Genomic DNA, 27,843 nt, shown 5'->3' with positions numbered 1-27,843 from the left:
TGTGAAATGGGATGACATTTGGTGTTCAAATGTAACACTAGTTCTTCTCTAAACGTAGCAGCAACGGTGGTCCTCACTCCTTATCTGGAGTTATCCAGCCCTCACAAAAGATTTGAAACAGGAATGTGTGTGTGTGTGTACGGGAATGTGTATGTGGAGGTTCATATCCACGACACAATTGTCGCATAGTCGTCACAGGGTGGCTATGAAAGCGCATGTGGGCATGCACGGGTCGCCGCCACAATAGCAAAAAGTAAACGCAGTTAAACAAGATGGAGGATAGGAATGAAGAGGAGGTGAAATCACGCTAACGTCACCAATGAGCTCCTCATCCTGCTCTTGGTTCTCCTCCATCTGCTCCTCGACCTCTGAGATGCTATTCCTCTTCTCAGAGGTGAAGGAGGCGCAGGTTTCATCACGATGATGATGATGAGAACCTCCTCCTCCTATTTTGCTTTTTTTTCCTTTTCCTCATCGTGTCCTACTCCTTGTTCTCCTCCTGCTTTTAGCTCCGTGATCTTCGCCTTAACTCTCACCTCCTTCTTCCTTTTTATTCCACCTTGAGAACAAAAGAGGAGGAGAAGGAAGGGCATTTTCAAATTTGACGAGGAGCAGCATCTCCATCTTCTGCTGACTCGCTCCTCCTTGACTTCATTTTCTCCTACTTCGTGGTGTCAAATTTCTTCTTCTCTGGGTCTTCTTCATTCTTTTCATGGATGAGCACCTCCTCCTCTTTCGCTCTTTTTCTTTCTCCGTCTTCCTTTTCCTCATCTTGTCCTACTCCTTGTTCTCCTCCTGCTTTTACCTCCATGGCCTTCCCCTTTGCTCCTTCTCCCACCACTGTCGCCTCCTTCTTCCTTTTTATTTGTCCTTGAGAAAAAAGGAGGAGAAGGAAGTGAAATCACAATAACGTCACCAATAAGCTCCTCATCCTGGTCTTGGTTCTCCTCCAGCTGTTCCTAGTTGGCCTCTGAGATGCTCTTCCTCCTTCTTCTGAAGGAGGTGCAGCTATCATCACGATGATGAGCACCTCCTCCCATCCTCCTCTTCGTCCTCTTTTGCTATTTTTCTTTCTCGTCTTCCTTTTCCTCATCTTGTCCTACTCCTTGTTCTCCTCCTGCTTCTACCTCCATGGCCTCACCCTTAGCTCCTTCTCCCACCACTGTCGCCTCCTTCTTCCTTTTTATTCTTCCTTGAGAAACAAAAAGGAGCAGAAGGAAGCACATTTTCAAATATGACGAGGAGCAGCATCTCCGTCGTCTCCTCGGCCTCATTTTCTCCTACTTGGTCATGTCAATTTTCTCCTTCTCTGGATCTTCTTCCTTCTTTTAATGGACGAGTTGCTCCTTGTTCTCCTCATTTTTGTCACCCTTTTTGTCATCACTTACTCCAGCTCCTCCTTCTTCTTCTCCTCATATTGCTGAACCTCCTCACAGCCGTCCACATACTCAGAGGTGTCAAACATAGGGCACGTGGCCCAGAACCGGCCATCCGATTGGGGGCCTGAAAGGAGAACAGAAACTGTACTTTTTGTCAACAAAAAGGAACACATTTTTTTTTTGGGGGGGCTGCCCTTTTTTCCACGAAAAGTAACCCTAAAAAAATGTGGGTAGGGGGGATTACCCACTGAGGAGGGGGGAGTCACTGGCGATCACTGAAAAAGCACATACATTTTATTTCTAAACGCATTTTAAAACTCTCAAGTACACTTTACAGTCACAGGATAATAACTTTTTTTTGTGCGGGTGAGCAGCGGCAGCCATAATATAACATTGAACATCAAACTTGTTTTTTGGATACACGTTTGGAATCACCAGACTCACTCCGTAGACACTTTAACCAGTTTTTTTTTTGGTACAAACCAGACTGATGAAACACTTGCCCGGACACCCGCATAAAATCCAGATAAAGCGTGGCGGTGGCGGTGTGCTCATCGGAGCTTACAAATGTGATGTGAAAGCGTTTACATTCCGCGGCAGGTCTGGCGGGTTAAAAGCACAATAGTGGGATATTCTCCCGCCGGGGGGGGGGGATTGCAAGGGGGTGCGTGCTGGCTGGTTTGTGTGTGTGTGTGTGTGTGTGTGTGTGTGTGTGTGTGTGTGTGTGTGTGTGTGTGTGTGTGTGTGTGTGTGTGTGAATTGTTCCGCCATTCATCCAACCCAGTTTGATTTTCTTTGACAATGCCTCGATCGGAATTTTTCTTGATGACTCGGTGTCGGGGATGGACTGATGGAGGAGGAAGGCGAGGGGGGTGGTGGTGGAAGTGAATGGGGGACGGTGGAGGGGGCGCTTGTGTGGATGACGCGCTGTCGGCTTGTACCTGTGAAAGACAGCTGCTCCATCGTCTTCTTCTTCCTGTCTTTGCGCTCACACTTTGTCCCATTCCCCGCGTAAAAAAAAAAAAAAAAAAAAAAAAAGTTGCGCCGCGGAGTTAATTGATTCCACCGCACCCCGTAAAAGATTACGGCGCTAAAAGTAACTGAAAACCCGCCCCCCTCGCTACGACCCCGACAAAGTGGATTTTAATCCTTTACCATCAACAATTTTCTGAATGAATCCAAATCGGCGGCCATGTTGGGAGCGCCGGTTACTGGGCCCGTTAAAATAAGTGACGTAATGACGAGCCCAAAGGAGAACTTTGCTCAAAGTGGAAACCAAAAAAGGGGGATGGGATTTATTTGGTTTTGAATTCACTTGTGTTCTTATATTCTGTCGCGTGGTTTGGCGTTTTCCAACTCCGAAAGCGAAAACTCTACCGAACGAAAGCGCACCATCCTTTCTTAATAGTAATAATAATAATAATAATAATAATAATAATAATACATTTCATTTATAAGCGCCTTTCAAAACTCTTTAGGTCATTTTACAGTCACAGGAAGTAACTCAAATATATATAAAGCTAGTTAGCTAGCTAATAGACAGCTAATCGATAGCTAATAGATAGAAAGCTAGTCAGCTAGATAGCAAATTTATAGCAAATAGATAGCAAATAGATAGCTAGCTAGCTAGCTAGCTTGGTAGCTAGCTATATAGGCAGCTAGATAGTTGCCCTAAGAAGAAAACATCCTTCACTCTTTCGTTTTACCCTCATCAGCAGTAGAGCAAAGAAACGCTATCATGTGTGCGTACATTCTAGCTAGCTAGCTAGCTAAGAATTGCTTTCTGCCCCCGCCCAAAAGTAATTTATGATAAGGAGGATTATTTGTAGTGCACAGAAACGCTAACTATCGTGTGCGCGTGCATGCCTGTGAGCTAGATAGCTAACTAAGGATTGCTTTCTGCCCCCCCCCCCAAAAAAAAACGTAATTTATGATCATGAGGATTATTTGTAGTGCAGTGAAACGCTAACTGTTGTGTGTGCGCGCATGCTAGCTACCTAGCTAGCTTTCTACCCCCCCCTCTCAAAAAAAGTAATTTATGATAAGGAGGATTATTTGTAGTGCACAGAAACGCTAACGGGTTTGCGTGCATGATAGCTAGCTAACTAGCTAACTGAGGATTGCTTTCTGGCCCAAAATAAACCTGCAATTTATGATAATGAGATTATTTCTAGTGCAAAGAAACACTAACTATCGTGTGCACGCACATGCTAGCTCGCGAGCTAGTGAACGAGCATCACAGTGGCTAGCGCGGGCACCTGCGCGGGAGTGTATCGGTTGTCAGAGTGGATCTCAGGTGACACTTAGCGGGTTAGCTTGCCACCCAGAAGCTCAAATGGTGGTGTGGGGGGCACAATTGTGTGTGCGAGGGGGGGCAATTGGAGGCCTCGAGATCACTTTTGACACCTCATCCATGCGTCCGTCTGTCCGCACTGATAATGACATCCCTCCACCCCACTTTCAGCCCCCCCAGCTCACCCCCTCACCCCCCTAATAGCCGCCACAGCTGTTCACGAATGCAAAGCGTTAGCTTAGCAGTCGAATACAGCGCAGCTTCCATATTGGGTCATTTTCAGTCCAAATAATATTTAAATAACAATAAACAACCAAGCAAGAGTAAGTTTGAACAATCTGTCCTTGAAATGGGAAAGTGCATAAATTGTTTATTTTAAAAATCCTTCATCACTTCATTTTTTGTGTGATGATCTGAAATGCAAATAGCGTCCGTCATGCGGATGCGGAAAATGGGTCAAATAATTGACAGGTAATAATAATAATAATAATAATAATAATAATAATAATAATAATAATAATAATAATAATAATAATAATAATACATTTAATTTCCAAGCGCCCAAGTACACCCAAGGACACTTTACAATTAAAAGAACAATACACAGAACAATAAAACCATTAATGAATGATAAATAATTAAAATAGTTGATTTCAACTAAACCGTGAATGCATTTCATTGATTACATAATATTATTATAATTAAGACAAATCTGTTTCTTTTGTATTTTTGGGTTAATTTATAAACACCAAAACATTTTCTTTTTCTTGAAGATATGTAAATGTAATGAAAAAATGTTATTCATGATGTTATATGTTATTAATTATTAATATTATTATTAATAGTAATAGTAGTAGTAATTGTAGTAGTAGTAGTAGTAGAATGGTTGTATGGTTGTTTATTTCTGTATGTATTTATTCATGTCTTTATGTATGTATGTGTGTGTGTGTGTGTGTGTGTGTGTGTGTGTGTGTGTGTGTGTGTGTGTGTGTGTGTGTGTGTGTGTGTGTGTGTGTGTGTGTGTGTGTGTGTGTGTGTGTGTGTGTATGTATGTATGTATGTATGTATGTATGTATGTATTTAGTCATTTATTTTGTTAGTTATCTATGTAAGTACTTGTTTATTTATTTATTTATTTAGTTGGTTAGTCATTCATTCATTCATTCATTTGTTTTATGCATGTATGTATTTAGTTATTTCGAACGTCAATTTAAAATGACTTAATTTCCACATTTATAATGAATTAATTGCAATGGAAATGAATGGATTGCATTTCATTGAATATTTATGGGCGGAGTCGGTAGAGGGAGTCATCCAAATAACATAACAATATTCCAAAACTTTCTTTTAAATTCAAATTCAAAGAATGCTAAAATTATGAAGAATGAAGGAAACATTTGGAATTTTTGCAATAAACGTCAAGATTAGTGTCTATGCGGTCAATGATTTCTGAATGGAGCAAAATGTAACATTTGCTAGAGTAAGAATAGGAAGGAAATGGAGTTTATGCCCTCCCCTTGCCCCCCCTTGCCCCCACCCTCCATTTCCGGGAATTAACAATGCACCAATTCATTTGAAAAACCACTGAATCCATATTGTTCATTTTCATCTTTGAAGTGACTTTTTAAAGAATGACTGGACAAAAAAAAAGACAAATGACGTTTGTTCCCAAAAAGGGAAGAAATCCATCCCAACATTGAGCAAAAGTTGAAAGTCGCTCCAAGCATCGAGTACTTTGCGCGGCAAGACTTTTATGAAGGCCGTGGGGGGCGTTCCCCTTCTCCTCGCCCTCCCCGTCCAACAAGTAGACGAGGAGGGATGGCGTCCTTAACGCTATCTGCCTCTCAACTTAGCGCAGATCGGCGGCGGGCGGCTTGATAAATTGCTTTTGATAAAAGTGTTGCGAAATGGCGGCGAACCTCCATGAAGCGCTGCCGCCGCATTTGTCAGCGGCGGCAGTCAAGCAAAGGGTTTTAATGTCAGGCAGGCGTGAATTAAAGACTCAATCCAAAGCGCTCGCAGCTTTTCTTTCGCTCTCGCTCTCGCTTGTGTTAGTCCTCCGAGTGGCGGCGGCGTCAGTGCAGCAGCGCAGGTGACGAGGAGCCCTTCTATTATCTATTAGCTATCTAACTAGCGAGCCAGCTATCTATTAGTTATCTATTAGCTGTCTACCCAGCTCGTTATCTAGCTGGCTATTTAACTATCTAATTAGCTATCTAACTGGCTACCGAGCTGGTTGTCTGGGTGGCTTCCTGGCTCGCTATCTAACTGGCGAGCTAGCTATCAATTAGTCAAATGTTAGCTGGCTACGCAGCTAGCTATCTCACTGGCTATTTAGTTTTCTGGCTAACTATATAACAGGCTATCTGGCTAGCTAGCTCGGTGGCTTCCTTGCTAGCTATCTATCAGCTATGTAACTATCGAGCTAGCTATCTATTAGTTATTTATTAGCTATCTAGCTAGCTTTCTATATATCTGAGTTATTCCAGGTGGAGTAAACGCTGGCGTGTGTGGCTGCCGCTGCTCACCCACAGAAAAAACGATCCTGTGACTGTGAAGTGACCTTGAGAGTTTTAAAAGGCGCTTAGAAATGAAATGGATTATTATTATTATTATTATTATTATTATTATTATTATTATTATTATTATTATTATTATTATTATTATTACTTTAACATACTTATATAAGCCTTAAAGATACATTCCATACAAAATATAGCACTGAAGCAACTTACGAACAAATTCACCTTACAAACGACTGTTCGGAACGTATCTCGTTCGTACGTTGGGGAACGTCTGTAAGTGAAATGTATTATTAATATTATTCTCTTTGCTTAGTCGTCGCTTTTTGCGCTAAACGGGAGGCTAGTCTAGCTAGCATCTTAACGTTCAACTCGGGCCAGTCGTGCAAATTTGGTTCCGTCTTGAGTCAATTATTTGACATACCTGCCAACTTATACATTTTCCCATTAGTTTATACATTGTTTTAATCGTTTGTAATATTTTATATTGGGGAAAAAAATTAATGGTCAACCATTTTGGCTCAAATATTTTTTTATCAAATATATTTTTTATCGCTGCGTACGGTCGGATTGATAAAAGCACAACGTGCACATGCGCGCTAAGCTCGCTGTCTGCATTTCCGCTCATGTTAGAATTTTTTAAATTATTATTATTATTTTGTATCATTTCAAATAATGTACGGCGTACTGAAATTGTAAGGTGAAAAGTTTGTCTTCCAAATATTTATTTCCCATAAGAAACCATTAAAATGAGAATAATCCGTTCTCAGGTCCCCATAAACGATACTTTTCTATGAAATAAGCCTTAAAACTACACAAAATATACCTTATTTAATGGATAATAAATGTGCTATTGTATTGTAATGAGAGAAATAAATTGTACTATGTAATAAAGTCTTTGATTGACCTTTTGATGGTCTTTGATGGCTTGATGGAATGTAGTGGGAGGAGGATGGAGGGAGGGAGTTAGCATATTGGTACTGGGACGCTAATTTCTTCTTTGGCTTAACACTAGCATGTGGTGGGGTCTTTTTCGGTCCCATAATAGCAAAAGTACACACGATATGGTCCAAAATGTGGATCAAACACAAACCACATCCGCACTCAAAGAAAGGGGTTGGCGAACAGGGACGCCGTGGTTTGGTTTCGTCCGCCAAAAACTAGTTCATCAGCAGAGACGAAATGCTTGCGAATTTAATGTTCTTGAGGCGAAAAGCTCGTGAGCTGAAGTGTTCGTCAGCGGAGGTATCACTGTATAATAGATAACTACAGTCAAATGTTGGTTTTCGAAAGTCTCGGTTCTTAACCAATGAGACCTGTTGCGGCTAAATATGACTTCCCATATACTGTAAGGAGCATAGAATTATATGACGCAGGGTCATCTTTTGAACAAAAGGCTTTTGGGTACACCGGAAGATATGGTATTTGATTTGTAGCTACAGTTTATGCTAATCAGCGCCCTAATGTCTAAAAAGAAAAAGAAAATGGTCAGAGGTGCCTGTAGATGACGCGCTCAATTCCACCTTTCGCGTTTGGCATTGATGCAAAAGTCAACAAGAAAGGTCCCCGAAGGTAAACGGAGCTAAGACAAGCGGCGTCTGTGAGCGCCTCGCGTGAAAAGTGCCACTTAGCGTTAGGAAGCGCCGTCTTATTTATTTATGAGGATATTTTTGTTGGATTCCAGGTAAATATGTGTTTCGTTGTTTATTTAGGACCTCCTGGGTGAGACTTGTTTAAATACGTCTGCGGCATTAAACCTTTTCAAAACACACCTTTTGCTCTTGTTTTTATGACCGTGATAGAGATTAGACAGAATAAGAAGTTATCATATTTAATAGTTTCATGCTGTTAGATGCTAAGCCAAAAAATCAGGTCAATAGACACAGCAAGTTAAACTGTCAACTTCATCTAGGAGATCTGTCTTTGCACAGAATTTAGGACTTGGGATACTCCTTTATCAGCAAAGTTATTTACGACATGCTGCTCAGGGAAAGCTCCCCAGGTTACAATTTTTTATCAGCACGTCATGAATGACTGTGTTTCCTGCCGGCAGTAGGGACAATCTTTCTGGTTCAGAGTCTTCGTCCACAGTGTCTGACTGTCATATCTCTGACAGACCGTGCAAAACATTTTTCTCTTAATTTTTCTTTTCCAAAAAGATCAATTTCACATTTAAAAATGCAAGTTTTGCAACCCATTGGTACCCGTCAGTTGTTCTAATTGACTTTGTAGTGAATTTGACACAAAATGGCGGTTGTCATCGCAGCTAGCAGCACCACAAGGGCGTTAGCTTAGCTTCCAGGACGATGGAAGTATTTGTCAGGCACTCAAACCAAACGATGAACTCTAGATGAATAAACAAAATCATTTAAATGCCGGGGAGTACATTTAGTGTGAAAATTAATTGTCAATGGTGTCATAAATCTAAAAGAAGGACAAATACAGTAATACCTCAGCTCACAAACTTAATTGGGTCCCAGAAAGTGTGTGTGAGCCGAAAAGTTCGTCTTACAAAGATTTATTTCCCATAAGAACCCATTAAAATGAGAATAATCCGTTGCAAGGTCCCGATAAATCATAATTTTCTATAAAATAAGCCATAAAGGAGAACCGACGCCACCGACAAGTTGTGTCAATAATTTGTAAAATCAATTCAAATGACTTCTACTGAGCGTATTTTACAAAGATTCCACCACATATAGCTATATTTTACGTTTTAAGACTCGCGCTGAATATTCAGGAAGTCTTGTTTTTGAGTTGGTGACGATACCTACCGTGACGTTACGGTCGGTATCGTTACTGACCGAGAAAGCGACACACAATGCATTTTGGGTACTTTGTTTGGTCTGAAAACTTAGTGTTGATCCGTGATGATGGCGAAATTAGAAGGAAAACACATAAATAACGCAATGGTGAATCGTGTGTTGCACCAAGACTACTAATCTATACGAGCTGACACAAATTCCCAGCAGACAAATCAGCCCATATCCAACGGAACTTGTGCGCCATCTTGTGCATTTTCTGGGACGCTACATTTCAGCCCAGATGCTTCACGATGACACGGAATAACTTTAATCGGTTTGAAACATTTATGCTTTCCTCTTCAGAACTATTTGAATCATATTCATAACTGGATTAGTAACAAGAAAGCATCACTCCAAATCTGTAGCCATTGTTTTCGAGCAAGGCTTAGCGTACAAGGGGGTGGGACCTTCTGGAACCGGCCATTTCCGGTTTCATTTTGAAGTAGTTTTTGGACACTTTAAGTTATTTTTATTGGTGTTTTTTATTTGACTAAAAATTTCAGCCTGCCTGTTTTGGGTATTTTAGATGCTATAAAACGTTTTTGTGATGTCAGTTAGGAAAAAAAAAAGGGTGTCGGTTGTTCTTTAAAACTACACGAAATCTACCTTATTTTATGTATAATAAATGTGCTATTGAATTGTCATTAAGGACATACACTGTACTGATTAATCAAGTCCTTTTATTGACCTTTGTGATGGTCGTTGATGTAGTTGTCTCTTGATTGTATCCGAGTGAAGTTGCCGTGCTTTTTCTGCGATAATACCCTCCCTCATACTGTTTTTTAAGGTAGAATAAAACTAGTTAGCTTAGCTTAATTGGCGCATTATTGTTACCGTCAGTGTTTGTTGGCTTTGAATGGTGGTCATGGGTTGTTTTCGCCATGGTTTACTCTGTTATGGGGGGGTGGGGGGGGCATGGTCTATTCGCTTGTTACACTTCCCCGGCTTCACAGTGCAGAGGGCGCCGGTTCGCGTCCCGGTCCGTCCTCCCTGTGTGGAGTTTGCATGTTCTCCCCGGACCCGCGTGGGTTTTCTCCGGGTCCTCCGGTTTCCTCCCACACTCCAATAACATGCATGGCAGGCAGATTGACCACTCCAAATTGTCCCTAGGTGTGAGTGTGAGAGTGACTGTTGTATGTCTTTGTGTGCCCTGCGATTGGCTGGCAACCAATTCAGGGTGTCCCCCGCCTCGTGCCCGAAGACAGCTGAGATAGGCTCCAGCAACCCCCGCGACCCTAATGAGGAATAAGCAGTACAGAAAATGAGATGAGATGAGATGATCAGGGGCGTTCCTGACGTTACGTCACGTCAGGAATCCTCACCAACTCGAAAACAAGACTTCCTGAATATTCAGCGCGAGTCTTAAAAATATAGCTATATGCTGTGGAATCTTTGTAAAATACGCTCAGTAGAAGTCATTTGAAGTGATTTCACAAATTATGGACACAACTTGTCCGTAGGCGTCGGTTGTCCTTTAATAGCTTCCTTGTTCTTAAGGATGGTAGCAATGGTCGACTTAGCATGCAGGCACTGGGACTCTAAGTCACACAAACACACACCTCGTTTGCGTGTTTCCCGCTGATCACCTTCTTCTTCTCGACCGTAATTTTCTTTTGTGCCTTCTTTGGCTTAACACTAGCCGGTAGTGGGGTATTTTTAGATCCCGTAATAGCAAAAGTACTCCACTCGATAACAAACAATGCCTGCACTCAAAGAAAGGTGATGATGAAAACTAGTCCGCCAGACACCGTGGCGCTGTTCGACGTGTGGTTTCGTGTTCTTCCGCCGAAAACTAGTTCGTCTGCCAAGATTATATTCTTGCGAATTTAATGTTCGTAAGGCGAAATGTTTGTGAGCTAAAGTGTTCGCAAACTAAGGTATTACTGTATACGTATATAATTGTAAATGTATGTACGAAAAAGATGCATAGGGTGTGGATGACACAGCTGGAAGTAAATTACGCTGATGATTTTGTAATCAAAAAGAGTATTTGCAACATGTGTTCAAATGTGATGATGTCATGTCTAGGCCACACAAGTGCTCACATTGGAAATTTGGCTTCCTTAAAGTCGGGTGGGAGGGTGTGCATGTGCGAACATAAGGGTGGAAGGGTGAGGGGGGGATTCGGAACGAGATCCATTACACAAAAAGAAGGGTGAGGCATTGACGAGATGATCCGATGAGGATTAGACGTCCAATCCTGATGGACATAGGAAAGGTGACCACAGTGCACCAGTGCGTGAGTGTGTGTGCGTTTGTGTGTGATACCTTGATACGACCCTGATGGCCCCCACTCACTGACAGAGGGGGAGCTGTAAACCTCTTTTGGGGCGCTTTCCTGAATCCATTTCCAGGTCATGCCATCGTTAAACATTGAAGCAATAGCAAAAAGTAGACTAAGATACCACCCCTCGTTAGCTTCGTTGCTTGTTCTCATCGAGTTTTTAAATGGTGCGAATTATCATTTAGTTATTTTTTGATTTCCCAAATCTTTAAAACAACATAAAAACAGCAACACTACTTTCAATGGAACTGTATAGTGCCACTTAGCAGTTTTTTTGACAACGATACTAGTGCAGCGTGTTCTACCGGAAACAAATTCCTTGTGTGTTCTACATACTTGGCAATAAAGATGATTCTGATTCTGATTCTGATTCTGATTCCTTTCATAACTTTGCTGCTGTGAAATGTAAATGTCTCCACTGCGAGACTAATAAAGGCAAATCCAATCAAATCCCCTTAAATGTAAATTGACCTAACTCAAGTGTCAATATCTTAGCTAGCTAGCAAGTATTAGCTTCACCGCATGTGACTATAAAGTATTAGCTTCACCGCGTGTAGCTAGCCAGTATTAGCTTCATTGGGTGTGCTAGTAGAATTTTCTAAAGTCTACATTTGTTGTTTTTTTTTAGAAACACACAAATAAATAAATAAGGGTGTGAAAACTGGACCCTACGCACCATGCCCACCACCTTTCTCAGCGATTCCCCTCAGGCTACCGATACAGGCTCAATAAATCCAGCAGACATTTTAACAGTTTCTTATCACAAAGCTAATAACTCTCGAAACAATAACCCAAATAGATCTGTATAGTGCCTCCATTTTCTTATGATGATACTCGTGCGGCGTGTTCTACCGGAGACAAATTCCTTGTGTGTTCTACATACTTGGCCAATAAAACGATTTTGATTCAGATTCTGATTCTAAAATAACACATGATTGTAGCTTTGCTAAAACACTCGTCTCTGCTTTGTGGTCATTGCTAGTTAGCGAGCAAACGTTTGTGAAGCTAATTACACCGGATCATGCTAAGTGGCAGCTGCTGTTTATGCTAACCTTGCTAATGTTTTTACAGACAATTTTTTGGGGGGTCAAAAGAGAAATAGCTTTTCTTGCTAACAGTTTCACACCAACTTTTCGTCAAAGTAAAGCCCATCTTACCCGTGGTTATTTTAGCCTAGCCTAGCTTAGCCGCGAGTGGTCCTGGTGGAATTCATTGTGACATTTTGTGCGATAAGATGGAGCACCGCCGTTAGGGTTAAACAGTGTGACTGGCATTTGGGGGGGGTGTGCGTGCGTGTGTGTGTGTGTGCGTGTGCGTGTGTGTGTGTGTGTGTGTGTGTGTTTGTTTGTGCACGATTATATTATTAAAGGTTGCCTGGGTGCTGAAGTGCGACAAAGCAGATGGCCTTTACATAAAACATGCTAAGAAGATGATTAGCACCACCCACCCTCCAGTCTTCTTCTGTTACAGTAAAAGTAGCAGTTTACGATCGGTGATTTTTTTTTTCAAAATAAATCCTCCTTTCGAGTATCAACTTTGTACAAGTAAAATTATTTACAAATCTTTTTAGATTTTTAGCATAACTTCAATTGAACTTGTTTACAATGATGCATTTGTGTCTTTTTTTTAACTGCCGATGATTAAAGACTTTCTTATTCTTATTATTGCTTCATTTTGTTGACGGCGGATTGTAAATAGCTTCATATTTTCAAAAAGGGAGCGCTTGATGTTTGCAGCCTGTCACATTGTCACTGTCTCTTGGGTCAACACCAAGTGTGTGTGTGTGTGTGTGTGTGTGTGTTCTCTGCTTCCCAGCCTCCTCAAGTTTTTATCACCAATCTGTCATGCGCAAGCACGGAGCAGACTCCTCTTGCACCACCCAATTATACGTGTGTGTGTCTGTATATGTGTGTGTGTGCCTGTATATGTATATATACATGTATGTGTGTGTGTTTGTTTCTGTGTCTGTATGCTTGTGCCTCTATATGTGTGTATGCGTGCGTGTGTCTGTGTGTGTGTGTGCGTGTTTCTGTATATGTGTGTGTATGCATGTGTTTTTATGTATCTGTGTTTATGTGTGTGTATGTATGTGTGTATGCGTGTCTGTTTGTAAATGTATCTGTATGTGTGTATGCGTGTGCATGTGTTTGTAAATGATTCTGTATGTGTGTATGCATGTGTGTGTCTGTTTCCGTGTGCCTGTATATGTGTGTATATGCGTGCGTGTGTGTGTCTGTGTATGTGTGTGTATGCATATGTGTGTGTGTGTCTGTGTTTATGACTATATATGTCTGTGTGTCTGTATATGTGTGTATGCATGTGTGTGTATGTATATGTGTGTATGTGTGTGTATGTATGTGTGTATGTGTATGTGTTTGTAAATGATTCTGTATGTGTGTATGCATGTGTGTGTGTCTGTTTCTGTGTCTGTATGCGTGTGCCTGTATGTGTGTGTGTCTGCGTGCGTGTGTGTGTGTGTGTGTGTATGACTGCGTGTGTGCGTCTGTGTGTGAGTGTGTGTCTGTATATGTGTGTGTATTTATCTGTATGTATGTGTGTGTGTGTGTGTGTGTGTGTGTGTGTGTGCGTGTGTGTGTGTGTGTGTGTGTGTATGTGTGTCTATTGCTGTGTCTGTATGTGTGTGCCTGTATATGTGTCTTTTTTTGTCTGTCTGTCTCTGTGTTTGTAACTGTGTGTCTGTGTATGTGTGCGTGCACCTGTGTGCGTGTTTGTGTGTGTGTGTATGTGTGTATGCATCTCTGTGCATGTTTGTGTGCGTGTGTGTGTCTGTATATGTGTGTGTAGGCATGTGACTTTGTCCGAATCTGTGTGTGTGTGTGTGTGTGTGTGTGTGTGTGTGTGTGTGTGTGTGTGTGTGTGTGTGTTGCAATTGTTCTTTGCTGTGCGCTTGCATTCCCGTTTGCTGGTAGTGTCGTCTTGCTGTGAGAAGAAAGCGCGTTTGTTGTGCGCCGCCTGCTTTTTGCACTCTCCAAATTAAGCCAAATTCAAATGCGGACGATTTCTTTGAAGGGCCGTCGAGACTTTTCTTAAACAATTTTTGAGGAGGGGAGGCAGGATTGTTTGTTTTAGCGTTTAAAAAGTGTGCTTTTGTTTGTTGTCTCCACCTCGTGTGGTTGAAGCACTTCCTGTTTGGCGTGATGAAAGTTGGGCGCACGTCGTCGCTGTTAAAATGCTCTTTAATTGGGCCAGCAGAAAAAAAACAACAACAACAACAACAAACAAACGCTTTGTCTACGCAAAAACTTCACAAGTGCGACTGATCAACAACCAAAACACCTTTCCGTCTTTTTTTTATTTGTTCTGTGCCAAAACAATAAAAGCTTTGAAAAAGCTTCAGATGTTCTCACGAGTGCAACTTTTTTGCATGTGCGTATGCGGCGACATTGTTTGTGGCGAATCCGAAGCGTCGGAAGCCATCTGCCGACAGCGGCGGCGGCGGCGGGTTGGGCGTTCCGTCCGGTTTCTTAATGACCGGCACGTCTTCTCCAATGGGTCTTGGCGGATTATTTGCAGGTACTTGACTTGCATCTGTTTGCAATTTTGCAAATGTCCGCACGCCACTTGAACCCGTTTGAAAAAGAGCCAACCAAAGAGGAATAAGACGGGAAAGAAAGTGGGGAGGCAAATTTTAATTGTGGAAAAGGACGACGGACGTCGCAAAGAAGCGCCGGACAACATTGGTGGTCCACACCTGGACTCAAACCCACGTGCGTTGGATATCAAGATAATCGGGTCCACCATAAAAACAGCACGGGCGACCTTTGAACTCATTGACTGACAGACGGTGTGCAAATAGGTGTCCACTCCAGTGCCAGGGTTTTTGTCATTTTCACTCAAATTGCAGGACCCACAGAATACAGGTAACATCCGATTTACGACGAGCTCGACTTACGACCACCCATACTTACGACCATGACCTCCAGACCCTATTTTTGTATTTTAATTATACACCTGGCACAGCAACGCGCTAGCAGGCCAGCAACGTGTAGGACAATTTTGGCCAGCCAGCCAGCATCTCACTCTCGCACAGCAATTGTCCTTGTGACGGCACCAGAGGGTGGAGTTTCCGTGTTATTTAGCCTCCGAGTCTCTATTCAACATTTAAAATGGATTTCGACTTACGACCATTTCGACTTACGGCCGTTTGGTTGGAACGGAACTCAGTCGTAAGTCGGATGTTACCTGCGTTGAGTTTAGGGACTACATAAACATTCAATGCAGCGTAACAAACCTTAGACTCTCTTCTTTCATCAGAAAAAAAGTGTTAATTCCTAAGTGATATGGGTCTGAGTTATCTGAGCTTGAGATAGGGGCGGATGTACAAAATACTGTACAATACAAGCATATTGGTTTATATAGGGCTTTAACAGCAGTTGAAGCTGGAACAAAGTGCTAACATGGCTAAAAGCGCTTTATCAGCACCCAAGCAAGAAAAATCAAAACGGAAATACATTCGGGAATGGCCTTCTACGTCATATTTTCAATTCACAAATAAATTTGTGAATGGCAGTAAATGAATGAAGTCATGCATCAATATTCTTCAAGGGGGCGACACCGGGCTTTCCAGCTCTCTTTGGAGTGCCTCGTTGTCAACCTGGAGTACATACGTGTCACCCAGATTGGAAAAAAAAAAAGAGGAAAGGGTGTGTTTACTTCTTTCTTGACATTCTATTATCATAATAATAATAATAATAATAATAATAATAATAATTTTTATTATTATTATTATTATTATTATTATTATTATTATTATTATTATTATTATTATTATTATAACAATAATAATAATAATAATAATAATAATAATAATAATAATAATAATAATACATTTCATTTATAAGCGCCTTTCAAAACTCTCAAGGTCACTTTACAGTCACAATATAACGTTTTTCTGTGGGTAGACAGCTAATAGCTCGGCAGCTAGCTAATGGATAGCTAATAAATAGCGAATAGATAGCGAAATAGCCAACAGCTAGCCAGCTAGACACGTTACAGCCAGCCAGCTAGACAGCTAATAGCTAGTCAGCTAGCTAATGGATAGCTAATAAATAGCGAATAGATAGCCATATAGCCAACAGCCAGCCAGCGAACAACCAGTCAGCCAGACAGCTAACAGCTGGCTAGCTGGCTAATGAATAGCTAATAAATAGCTAATAGAGTGTGTAGGCCTGTCGATTCGGGCTGGCGTAGTCCGATGTAGAGCGCCTTGTTGTTTGCCGTGAGTGTGGTCGCTAATACGAAAGTTGCTACATTCTTTAATGGCTGCCATTTTGCAAGACCGTGCATGTCCATTTGTTAAAATATTTCTATTGATGTCTGTTGTGGGGCCTCGGTCCGGTTTTGTGGCTAAAGTGCGACATTTTGGGGGATGGGGGAGGGGCTCAGCTTCGTGAGCCCCTCCTCCTCCTTCCTCTGGCATGACCTCACGATGACATCACATCTCCTTTCCACGTGGACTTCCCAACTCCAGTGTGACTTCACCACTTGTTATTTTGAGCATGTGGTGAGCAGCTGACTGGATTTACCCCCCCCCCCTCCCGCCTCACAGACCCCCCCCCCCTCTCTCCCCCGCTCCCCATTGAAAATAATAAGGTGGACTATTGTCCCGGCGGTGGAGCCCACCCTGGCTGCGGTAATTGCTGAGGAGGTGGTTACAATTACATTAATGACATATTTCATCAAGTGTGTTTATGCAGCGTCAAGAAGAGGCCCAACTTTTGTTTTCGCATTTCCACCCTGACCCCCTCAACCCCCAACCGAACCCCCCTCGCCCCCATCCCACCCCACATCGCCGTAACGCCCTTTGTACTCCTTTTATTTGCAACGAGGGAAAGAGGCGGCACCCCCGAGGAGGAATTATGGCCAAAGTGTGTGCCTTGCAAGTTTTTTTTTTTACCCCCACTCACTGCCCCCACCCCAAGCCAGCTCCCTTCCCCGCAGCAAATGTTTATTTGAACAGTAAGCTCGTGATTTGAATATTTGTAATCCGTGCTTAAATTTACAGGCCAGATGAACTTTTTGGCACAGAGCGCCAACCATAAGTGGGATTTTCTCCAAAAGCTCGACAAAATTTTAAGCCCTGTGCCAGCCTTATATGAATTTTACACCATGCCACGGAAAAAAAGAAGGGGTGGGGGGCGGCACTGGGGGCAAACAGCCCAAATATCAATGTTTTATTTACTTTAGCTCTTGCGCTAATGCTAGCGTGGGCCAGACGCGCCCTGCAGACATCTTGTTTGCCATGCAGGTGGTGAGGAAGGAAGGAAGGAAGGAAGGAAGGAAGGAAGATAGGAGGGAATGAATAATAAGGAAAGAAGGGAGGCAGGAACGAAGGAAGATGGGAAGGAAAGGAATTACAGTAAAGTCTTGTTATATCGATATTCTCGGGAGTCCGAAAAATATCGATATAACCGAAACTATCGATATATACGACCCTGCGCGCATGTAATTTTCTCCTTGCGTTCATAGAAATAGTATCGTAATAAGCGGTACTATCGATATACAGTAAAGTCTCGTTATATCGATATTCAAGGGAGTCCGAAAAAATATCGATATAACCGGGACTATCGATATATCCGACCCTGTTTGCATGTAATTTTCTCCGTGCGTGCATAGAAATAGTATCGATATAACCAGGACTATCGATATATCCGATATCGATATAACGAGACTTTACTGTATAAGGAAAGAAGAATGGGAAGGAGGGGGGGAGAGAGGAAGGAAGGAGGGAGGGAATGAATAATTAGGAAAGAGAGGATAAGGAAGAAAGGAAGAAAAGGACAGAAAGAAGGAGGGAAAGAGTACAAGGACTCTCCTCTCCCACATACTGTATATCCGCTTCATTTCCAAGCTGCGACCGTTCGACATACGCATGGGCGCTCTCCGCTGACGCTCCTTCCTTCTCATCATGGCGGGATCCTCAAGCCACGCATCCATCCAGCCGCAGACTGGAAAGAGATCAACATAGCGAAATGCCATTTGAATGTGGAGCGTACAAAATGGCTGTATTGAAAGTATACTACCCTTCACCACCCGCACACAAACCCCTTGACGCACGGGGCAGGAAACAATCGTGTGAAGACAGCCGAGTTTAAAGCAGTAAAGTAATAAGGCGGAAGCACTCAAGTGTTGTTGATTCCACAAAAGATGCAGAGGGAAAATGCACACGTCACAACACCAACGACACACATTCAAAATGCAATTTACAAACACACACACAAACGAACATCAACACACGTGCTCAGATTGTCTCATCCGGTAAAGGGTTGTGTGTCTGCCAGCGCATGTGTGCGTGTGTGTGTGTGCGTGCATGTGCTGGGATGTAATTCATTTTCCATCTCTGTTCATTAATCATTGTTAAAATTAGTGATCCATTTCTTCCACTCTGCCATCTGCACTCAGCCTCCTCACAAACATGAACACCGGCCTCCTAATCACAAGTGACAAGGCCTCCAAATAGCTTTTTTTTTCAACCCCCCCCCCCTGTCAATCCCCCACCTCTCATTTCCGAAACACTCGAGCCCATCCGACCGAGCGTCCAAAAAAAGGAGGCCCAAAAACGGCAGATGCCTGACGCTACTCACAAATCAGGCACTTTTTCAACATGGACGCCACCAGCTCTGCTTTCGCTAACGATTTAGCGGCTAACCCGACGGATCCGATCTTAACGTTGTCAATCGACATGTCGTCGTCCGCCATGTTTTCGATGTGCCGAGCGCTCCGGTTTCCCGTTCAATCGTGCCTCGTTGTCTTCTTGTTGTTCTTCTACTTGATGCAAAGATCAGCTGTCAATCAAGCGCTAGCGCTTAAAAGTCATCCCGCTAACGACTTCCTCGCGTGGAGAGGGTGCATGGAGATATGGAGGCGGGTCTGCACTGAGGCCACAAACACACAAACACACAAGCACACACACACACACACACACACACACACAGAGACACACACACACGCACATGCACACGTACACGTACAAAGCCATTATGTTGCCTAAAGTCACAATCTAAATTGGCTCCCAGGGGTCTCCGACTACCTTGTTCACCAAAGGCGTTGTGTGTGTTTCCTGAGTACTGAGCACATATGCTACTGTAACCTGAGACCCCCCACAACACACACACACACACACACACACACACACACATAAACACACACACACACACGTATAAAAACATGCAATGCTTTGGGAGTTCGCGATTCTATTTTGCAAATGTTCTCCATCAGGACTGTCAAAATAGTTTGGTCTTTTAAAGCAACACACAAACACACACACACACACACACACACAGACACACAAGCATCCTCATGAATTTTGCAGTTTTATAAGGGAAAATAAATCTGCACGCGAGCTTGCCATGTGTTTTCACGCCAGCTGTTAGCATTGTTTCCCTGAATTAAAAAAAAACATCTGTGTATGTATATGCAAGTGTGTGTGTGTGTGTGTGTGTGTGTGTGTGTGTGTGTGTGTGTGTGTGTGTGTGTGTGTGTGTGTGTGTGTGTGTGTGTGTGGATTATATACCAAATGTAGTGAGGACATTTTGACTAATGAGGACCGTTAGTTCGGTCCTCACAAGTTTTTCATTCAAAAGGCATCCCGAAGGTCTAATATGCATCTCTCAAAGCTGAACGTGTGTGTGCGTGTGAGTGTATGCGTGTAATTGTGTGTGTGTGTCTGTGTGATTGTGTGTGTTTGTGAGTGTGAATGTTTGAATGTACATATGTGTGTGTGTGTGTTTGGTGTGTGTGTGTGTCTACAGTGGGAAATATGCGTGTGTGTTTGTGTGTGTGTGTGTGTGTGTGCGTGCGTTTGCGTGTGTGTGTGTGCATGTGTGTATGTTTGTGTATAGTGGAAAATGGGTTTGGATGTGTGTGTATTTGTGTGTGCGTGTGCGTGTGTGTGTGTGTGTGTGTGTGTGTGTGTGTGTGTCTGTGTACAGTGGAAAATGGGTTTGGAATTGTGTGTGTGTGTTTGCGTGTGACTGTGAGTTTATGTGTGTGTGTGTCATAATGTGCATATGTGTGTGTGTATGTGTGTATTTGTGTATATGCGTGGGTGTGTGTGTGTGCGTGTGAGTGTGTATGTTTGAATGTGCAATGTGTGTGTGTATGTGTGTGTGTGTGTGTGTGTGTGTGTGTGTGCGTGCGTGTGTGTGTGTGTGTGTGTGTGTGTGTGTGTGTGTGTGTGTGTGTGTGTGCGTGTATGTGTTTGTGTGTATCCATATATCTCTCCAATATTACCAGGAAAAAAAAACCTTTTTTGATCGGCCCACGAGCTTTTTCGTTGAAATGCTCCAACAAGTTATTGTCATCACGTCTCCAATTATTGTCGCGTTCGCATTGCGGCCATCTTGTATTTGTTGTTTACCGTCAAGCTTTCGATGAATTGACTGTGAATTCACTCTTTCTTGCAGACTGGTGTCGGATGTCCATCATCTTCCTGCCCGCACGAGAGCTCATGAGCTAACAAGCGAGCATAACATTCGGTGTTCGTCAACAGGTAGGACGAAAAACGTCAGTTGTTATGCTAAGCGATTGTATCTATTTTGTGCACCGCCACTTGTTTGCGTGTGTTTGCAGATTGTTAGTCAAATGGCCATTTTGTATGCAGTTGATTGATGGGTAAACAATTTGCACACCAAAACAAAAGCAGGTGGCATCCAATAACACATGTTGCTATCTAATATCAGTCAAAATATCTCAAACTGATGACACGCATATACGTACTCCTCATGACACTATACATCACCTAAGTCAAGGCCCGGGGGCCAAATCTGACCCGCCACATCATTTGATTCGACCCACGAAAGCAAATCAAACTTGGGAAATTCCATGCTCATTTAACGAGCTAGCTAGCGACTGAGCTAGCTAGCGACCGAGATAGCTAGCAACCAAGAACTAAGAAGAAAGGAGCGTCAGCGCAGAGCGCCGATGCGTATGTGGAACTGTTGCGGCTTGGAATTGAAGCAGATTTATGTGGAACAGGAGATGTGAGACAATCTCTTTTGGTCAATGGATGCTACAGCTGCGTGTTTGCTTTCAACATTTAGCTTGTAGTCGACGTGCACATTCCACCATGATGTCCCTGATCCACTGGTGGAAAGACGCTTTGATCCTCTCCTCTTTCATCTAGAACTGCTTCATGTCATCACAAAGAGGGTACAGCAAGTCCTGAAGAATGAATGTCTCTCTGTGTCTTTGTTTTGTCATATTGTCTCTATGCTGTCATATTATTTGTTATTTAGGTTTTTTTGTTCTTTTGACTTCAAGACGGCGCCGCGAGAGTGGCTGCCTTTCCAGCAGCTCATGTATTATGTTTTTCTACTTTCATTCCTTTCATCACTTTGCTGCTGTGAAATGTAAATTTCTCCACTGTGAGACTAATAAAGGCATATCCAATCCAATCCAATCCAATCCAATCTAACCAGAGACCAAGCTAGATAGCTCTTTCTATTCTATTCAGCTATCTGGCTAATCGCTTGGATCCCAGGTGTCAAAGTCAAGGCCCGGGGCCAAATCTGGCCTGCCACATCATTTTATTTGGCCCACAAAAGCAAATACAACTTTTGAAATTCCATGCTCATCTATCGAGCTAGCTAGCGACCAGGCTAGTGAGCGACCAAGGTAGCTAGAGACCAAGCTAGCTAGCGAAGAACATGAACCAGGAGAAGAACAAGTACTTTGATCCAACATGAGCAACCTCTTTCTAGTCTATTCAGCTATCTGGCTAATCGCTTGGATCACAGGTGTCAAAGTCAAGGCTCGGAAGCAAAATTTGGCCAACTAAATAATTTGATTCGGCCCACCAAAGCAAATCAAATTCTATGCTGAACTATCAAGCTAGCTAGCGACCAAGATAGCTAGCAACCAAGGTGGCCAGTGACCTATTTCTATTCTTTTCAGCTAGCTGGCTAACCGCTTAGATCACAGGTGTCAAAGTCAAGGCCCGGAAGCAAAATTTGGCCAACTAAATAATTTGATTCGGCCCACCAAAGCAAATCAAATTCTATGCTGAACTATCAAGCTAGCTAGCGACCAAGATAGCTAACAACCAAGCTGGCCAGTGACCTATTTCTATTCTTTTCAGCTATCTGGCTAATCGCTTAGATCACAGGTGCAGAAGTCAAGGCCACACCACATTGGCGGGCCAAATTTCAAATTGTCGGATGTAAACCACAGTCATTTTTCTTGATCTAAGATTTCAAATCTAAGTATTCATTAATTTGTGCGCTCTGTATGTAATACGTGGAGGGGATGAAACATGCTAATGGCTTCCCTAAATTCATAACCATAAATCCAGTGTGGCCCGCCACAAAAAGTGACTTTGACACCCTTGCTATACACTAAACGTAAAACACATTTTACATGTTTTTTTTTTGTTCTTTTTCTATCCCCCTTTCCTGTTTTTCATTTGACTGTATTGTTTCTACAACTGTTATTGTTGTTGTTAATAATAGTATGAAATGGTGGGTGGAGGCTTTTGGTCAGAGGGGGGGCGGTGCGCGCTGGGTTCAAGGCAGTTTGTGAAAATTGATCTGCGCCAAATTTCAAATCTATACAACCTTTTTTTTCTTTCCTCCTCTGAGAAATTTACGGCTCATCTTTCCTCACCCCAAAGCAGTTGTGTCATGCTGACAGACTTTACAAAGACTGTGATCCTATTCAAATGCAACAACAGCATTTAGCTAGTAAACGGAAATATTACATGTTAATGTTTATTTATTTATATTTATTAGAATTGATCCAACATGAAAATAAGGATACAAACACTTTTTGTTTTTTCATCTACTCAATACATCTGTGTAAGCTCTCAGTCGTACAGGTGTGGTCCATCGATGAAAAAAGGTTTCTTCAGCCGGACTTTTTTTAAGGTGTCGGACGTTTCGCTTCTTATCCAAGATGCTTCGTCAGCTAACTAAAGTCTTACTGGTAGTTTCGGCCCTATATATATCCCTACTGTCCATACGTGGCGGTGCCGGACTCTGCTATGATAGGTCCCTGCTCTCAGGTTAGGGGGAGCAGATGACTACTCCCTGCGGCTCCACTCATTACTTCTATTGTCCTGACTGATTACTTCTATTTTGCCTGAGGATGAGGTCTACAACTAGCCTGATTGCCCCATTTGCTCCGGTATCACCTCATCAGCATAACTAGGCCTATGTTGCCTAAGCAGCCTGTTGTACGAACGATACAAATTGAACCTCACCCCACCATGTCGGTTTAATGAAGGATGTTGCTGTGTATGAAATTAACTTATTTTACTCCCCTTTCAAACTATCTATTTTCTTTCGCTAAGATGTTAACCTCATTGTCGTCAAATGAGTGGTTGCTAGCTTTTAAGTGCATATGTACTGCCGATTGAGGCCCACTAGTATTATCCCTGTGATGTTGATAAAGTCTTTTTTTTGGTAATTTGTTTAGTCTCCCCAATGTATTGCTCTTTACAATTTTCATTTTTACAATGTATTGAATAAACTACATGAGTTTATTTTTCATTTGGCAGCCTATCTTTTGGATGCACTAATTTTTGCCTTAAAGTCTTTATTGGTTTGAAATAAGTTATAGTATCTTCAAAATGGTTTGTTTCATTCCCTATTCTTTCCTTTTGACATTTGTTAAAAGACCACTGAGGGTAACCACAGTTTGTGAGTGCTCTCCTGATATGTTTTGTGACTGCTCTCCTGATATATGTTTATCAGTTCACTGACGAAGCATCTTAGATAAGAAGCGGAACGTCCGACATTTTAAAAGAAGTACAGATGACGGCTGAAGAAACCTTTTCATCCATCTACTCAATAAGTCTATATTTTTTTTTTCTAAGTCGACAACACACTTGCTTGTTCATCCATTTATCTGGATTGAGATTTTTATTTCTTGTAACCATTTGATGAATACATTAATCACAGCATTGTTTCAGTGCAGAAATGACATAAAAAAATGATGTAATGTCTTTCATTGATTTGCTTTAAAGCTAACATACTTTTTTTCAGCCTCAGCTAGTATTCCGCATCTGAACAGTAGAGCTGCTCTGTAATTCCAGAAGGATTTGATTCTGTTTTGAAAGACAGCCGGGAATAAAATGTAATATTTCGTCGAGACAATAATTGTGTAATTATTTTTTGTACAATAAATAAAATACAATTATAAATAGAAACAAGAGAAAGGACGCTACACAGAAAATATAATTTTAAATAGGTGGAGTTTGAGATGGGCTTTGAAGGTGGGAAGAGAATTGGTGTTAAGAATCTTGGGAGGAAGTGAGTTCCAGAGTTTGGGGGCAGAGCAGCTGAAAGCTCTGTCCCCCATCGTGCTGAAATGGTCAGGGGGCACACAGAGGTGGAGGGAGGAAGAGGTTTTGAGGGAATGAAAGGTAATAGAAATGTCAAGAAGGTCAGAAAGGTATGGGGGGGGGCAAGGTTATGGATAGCTTTGAATGTATAAAGAATTTTAAAGTTGATTCTATATTTGACCGGGAGCCAGTGGAGCTCTTGGAGGATGGGGGTGATGTGGTGAAAGGATGAGGGTTTGGTGATGATCCGGGCTGAAGAATTCTGGACGAGGTGAAGTTTGTGGAGAAGTTTCTGAGGGACACCGAGGAGAAGTGAATTGCAATAGTCAATCCGGGAGGTGACAAGACTTTGAACGAGGATAGCAGTGGTGTGAGGGGTGAGAGACGGGCGAAGACGATTGATATTGCGTAGGTGGAAGTACGCAGATCGGATTAAGATATTCGTATGGGAGAGGAAAGATAGTGTTCAGTCTAGGATGACACCTAGGCTTATATATGCGAGTGAAGTTGCCGTGCTTTCTCGGTGCTAATACCCTCACTCACATCGTCCCCTGCTAGCTGCTTTTTGTTAATCCAAATCAACAGAAGTTTTTCAACGTCTTCTATTGTATGAGACCGTTGCTTAGACAACACAGAAACACCCTTCGCCACACGTAGCAATGGTCAATTTAGCGTACTGGTACTGGGGCGCTAAGTCACACAAATGAACACCTCATTTGTGGTTTTTGATGATCTCCTCCTTCTGTTCAACCATAATTTTGTCTTGTGTCCTCTTCAGCTGAATACTAGCCTACGGTGGGGTCTTTTTCAGTCCTATAATAGCAAAAGTACTGAGCTCGATAACAAACCATGTCTGCACTCAAAGTAAGGTGGTGGCGAAAACTAGACCTCCGTAGTTTTAAGTCTTATTTCGTAGAAAATGTATGTTTTATGGTGACCTGGGAACGGATTATTCTCATTTAAATGGTTTCTTATGGGAAATACATGTTTGGAAGACTAACTTTTTGCCTTACACACACTTTCTGGGAACCAATTAGGTTCATAAGATGAGGTATCACTGTATACACATGCTCAGGGACATAATATCTACATTAATTTGATTGTATTAAAACATATTCAAATACCATCATTCCAAAAAAGAATGATACCAAGTACTGTAATGGTGTTTATTTTTAAATCATGACTAGATAAACAAAGTTAATCCCAGTTAATACTCAAAATGTCAGGTTGTGACTGGTAGCAGATCCCGCCCACTCGAGGTCGGCGCTCCAAATACGACCACAGTTGTGACAGACCCACACAACAACGAGTTTATTTCAAGGTCGCCAAAATGGCGTCCGTGGGGGGCCATTTTAGTTTGTTGGCATCAGGTCCTTTTTCTTATTTTTCATCCTTTCTTAGAATCTCCTTGGCTCTGTTAGCAGTTAGCGCTTGAACTGCTCGGCGGGTATAAATAAGACGTGATTGGCATCCTGGCGGAAGTCTCTTCATGTCTTCATCTGACAACCTTCATTTGCGGGACGAGTGTCACACTTGGCAGGAGTTAATGATGATAATTATTACATTTTTTTTCTTACATGGCAGGATAATTATTTAAGAGCTTTAATGCTCTTGTGGTCCTAATCAGCACACGCAGATTACGGCATAGCAGTATGGCGACAGATGATACTCGGATGCTTCCTGCTGTAACTAGGTAGGATCGCGTCCTGTTTTCTGTTAGCTAGCCAATGCCTTTGGTTGGTAACTGGTGTGTTTCGTTAGTGCGATTTAACGATCAACGAGAGTACAGTGATACCTCGGCTTAAGAAGGCTTTAGCTAACGAACTTTTTTGACATACGAACGCTAAATTCGCGACAATATAATCTTGGCACAGGAACTATTTTTCGGGAAACACACGGAGCGCCACAATGAGTGATGTGTCATTTGCAAACGAGCCGGTTCTTGGCGCTCCTCACAAGGAGCTGAAAATGGCAAATGACGTTTTTTTCCTCTATTCTCCGCCTCCAGTCTTCGGTTAAAGCTGCACGTGACTGGTCAAGATCCGTGGTAGAGGAGGGAGGGGACACACGCAGCAGGATACATGCAGCTCTTGCACTCTTTGAGCACGCTGTAAGCACACGACACAGGAAAGGCAGACGACAGTGCTTGAAACACAAAAAAACAAAAGTGAAAAAAAATCAGAAATTAAAGGTGAGAAAATGCATAGAAAACAGTGAAATTTGGACTTGTTTCAACTTTATTGATAGATCAAAGGCAGAGTGTAGACTGTAAGGTTAAAATGTCCCATAAATCAAGCTCTACAAATAACCCGCACAAGCCATTTGTACAATTTGAAGAGAACATACAAGCAAGGGACCCAGCTATTAATTGAGTTTCTAGTGTCTCTGCCTGCATCTGTTGCTGTTGCAACATCACAACTTCCAAGATGTACAACCCAGAGCTGCTTGAGACACTTCATGCAAAAAGCTATCCACTCCATCAAGCCATCAATGATCATCACAAAGGTAAATAAAACACCTTTATTATACATTACAGTTTATTTCTTTCTTTACAATACAATAGCACATTTATTATACAAAAAATAAGGTATCTTTTGTTTAGTGTTGAGGCTTTTCTAGTTGAAAATTATGTTTTATCGGGACCTGGGGATGGATTATACTCATTTTAATGATTTCCTATGGGAAATTAATGTTTGGAATACATATGTTTCGTCTCACACACAATTTCTGGGAACCAATTAAGTTCGTAAGCCAAGGTATCGCTGTATGTGAATGTTAGCATGCTTCTCACACACAGAGTAGGCTGGCCTGCGCATATGCAATCAAGGGTGTTGTGTTTCTCGAGCCATCAGTTTCAAATTTAGGACGGCAAATGTATAGCTGGCTGATGAGATTAATACGTAACGTGCGTGCCGTGTACATCTGCCATGGCCTAGCACGGAGTACATCTTAATTACAAAACAATTTAGCTTGCATCGTCATCCAATCTCCGCTAGCAAAACAAATGGGGAAGAGACTGGGGGGCTGCATTGTTAATAAGACTTTTGAAGCATGCTGGAAGAAAAGACCTAAGTGACCCGTCACGTCATCCATTCGCGCCATCGCGCAGCCCGAAGATGACGCATCGCCGAAAGGGTAACAGAGTAGCAGGAAAAGAGGGAGGAGGGGGGAGCGGTTTTGTGGAAAATGAATTGACTTCCTGTTTAGAGAAGCTAACTAGAAAGCAAGCGAGAGAACTTGTTATCCAGGGGTCCGCTGGCC

At 42.3% G+C, this 27,843-nt stretch overlaps 1 protein-coding gene across 3 annotated transcripts in view; it reads left to right on the top strand.

The window, feature by feature from the left end:
- The window catches only part of znf536 (zinc finger protein 536), a 267,191-nt gene that overhangs the window by 6,681 nt on the left and 232,667 nt on the right, over positions 1-27,843 (top strand). For all 3 annotated transcript variants that reach the window (XM_088991742.1, XM_088991743.1, XM_088991741.1), the window contains exon 2: positions 20,708-20,793. The gene's annotated coding sequence lies outside the window, so the exon portion shown is untranslated. The remainder of the gene's footprint in view (positions 1-20,707; positions 20,794-27,843) is intronic.

This window comes from Hippocampus bargibanti, linkage group LG03 (assembly GCF_051943395.1).
Source record: "Hippocampus bargibanti isolate YZ-2025 linkage group LG03, ASM5194339v1, whole genome shotgun sequence".
Lineage (NCBI taxonomy): Eukaryota > Metazoa > Chordata > Actinopteri > Syngnathiformes > Syngnathidae > Hippocampus > Hippocampus bargibanti.
This window is presented reverse-complemented; position numbering and strand designations above follow the sequence as displayed.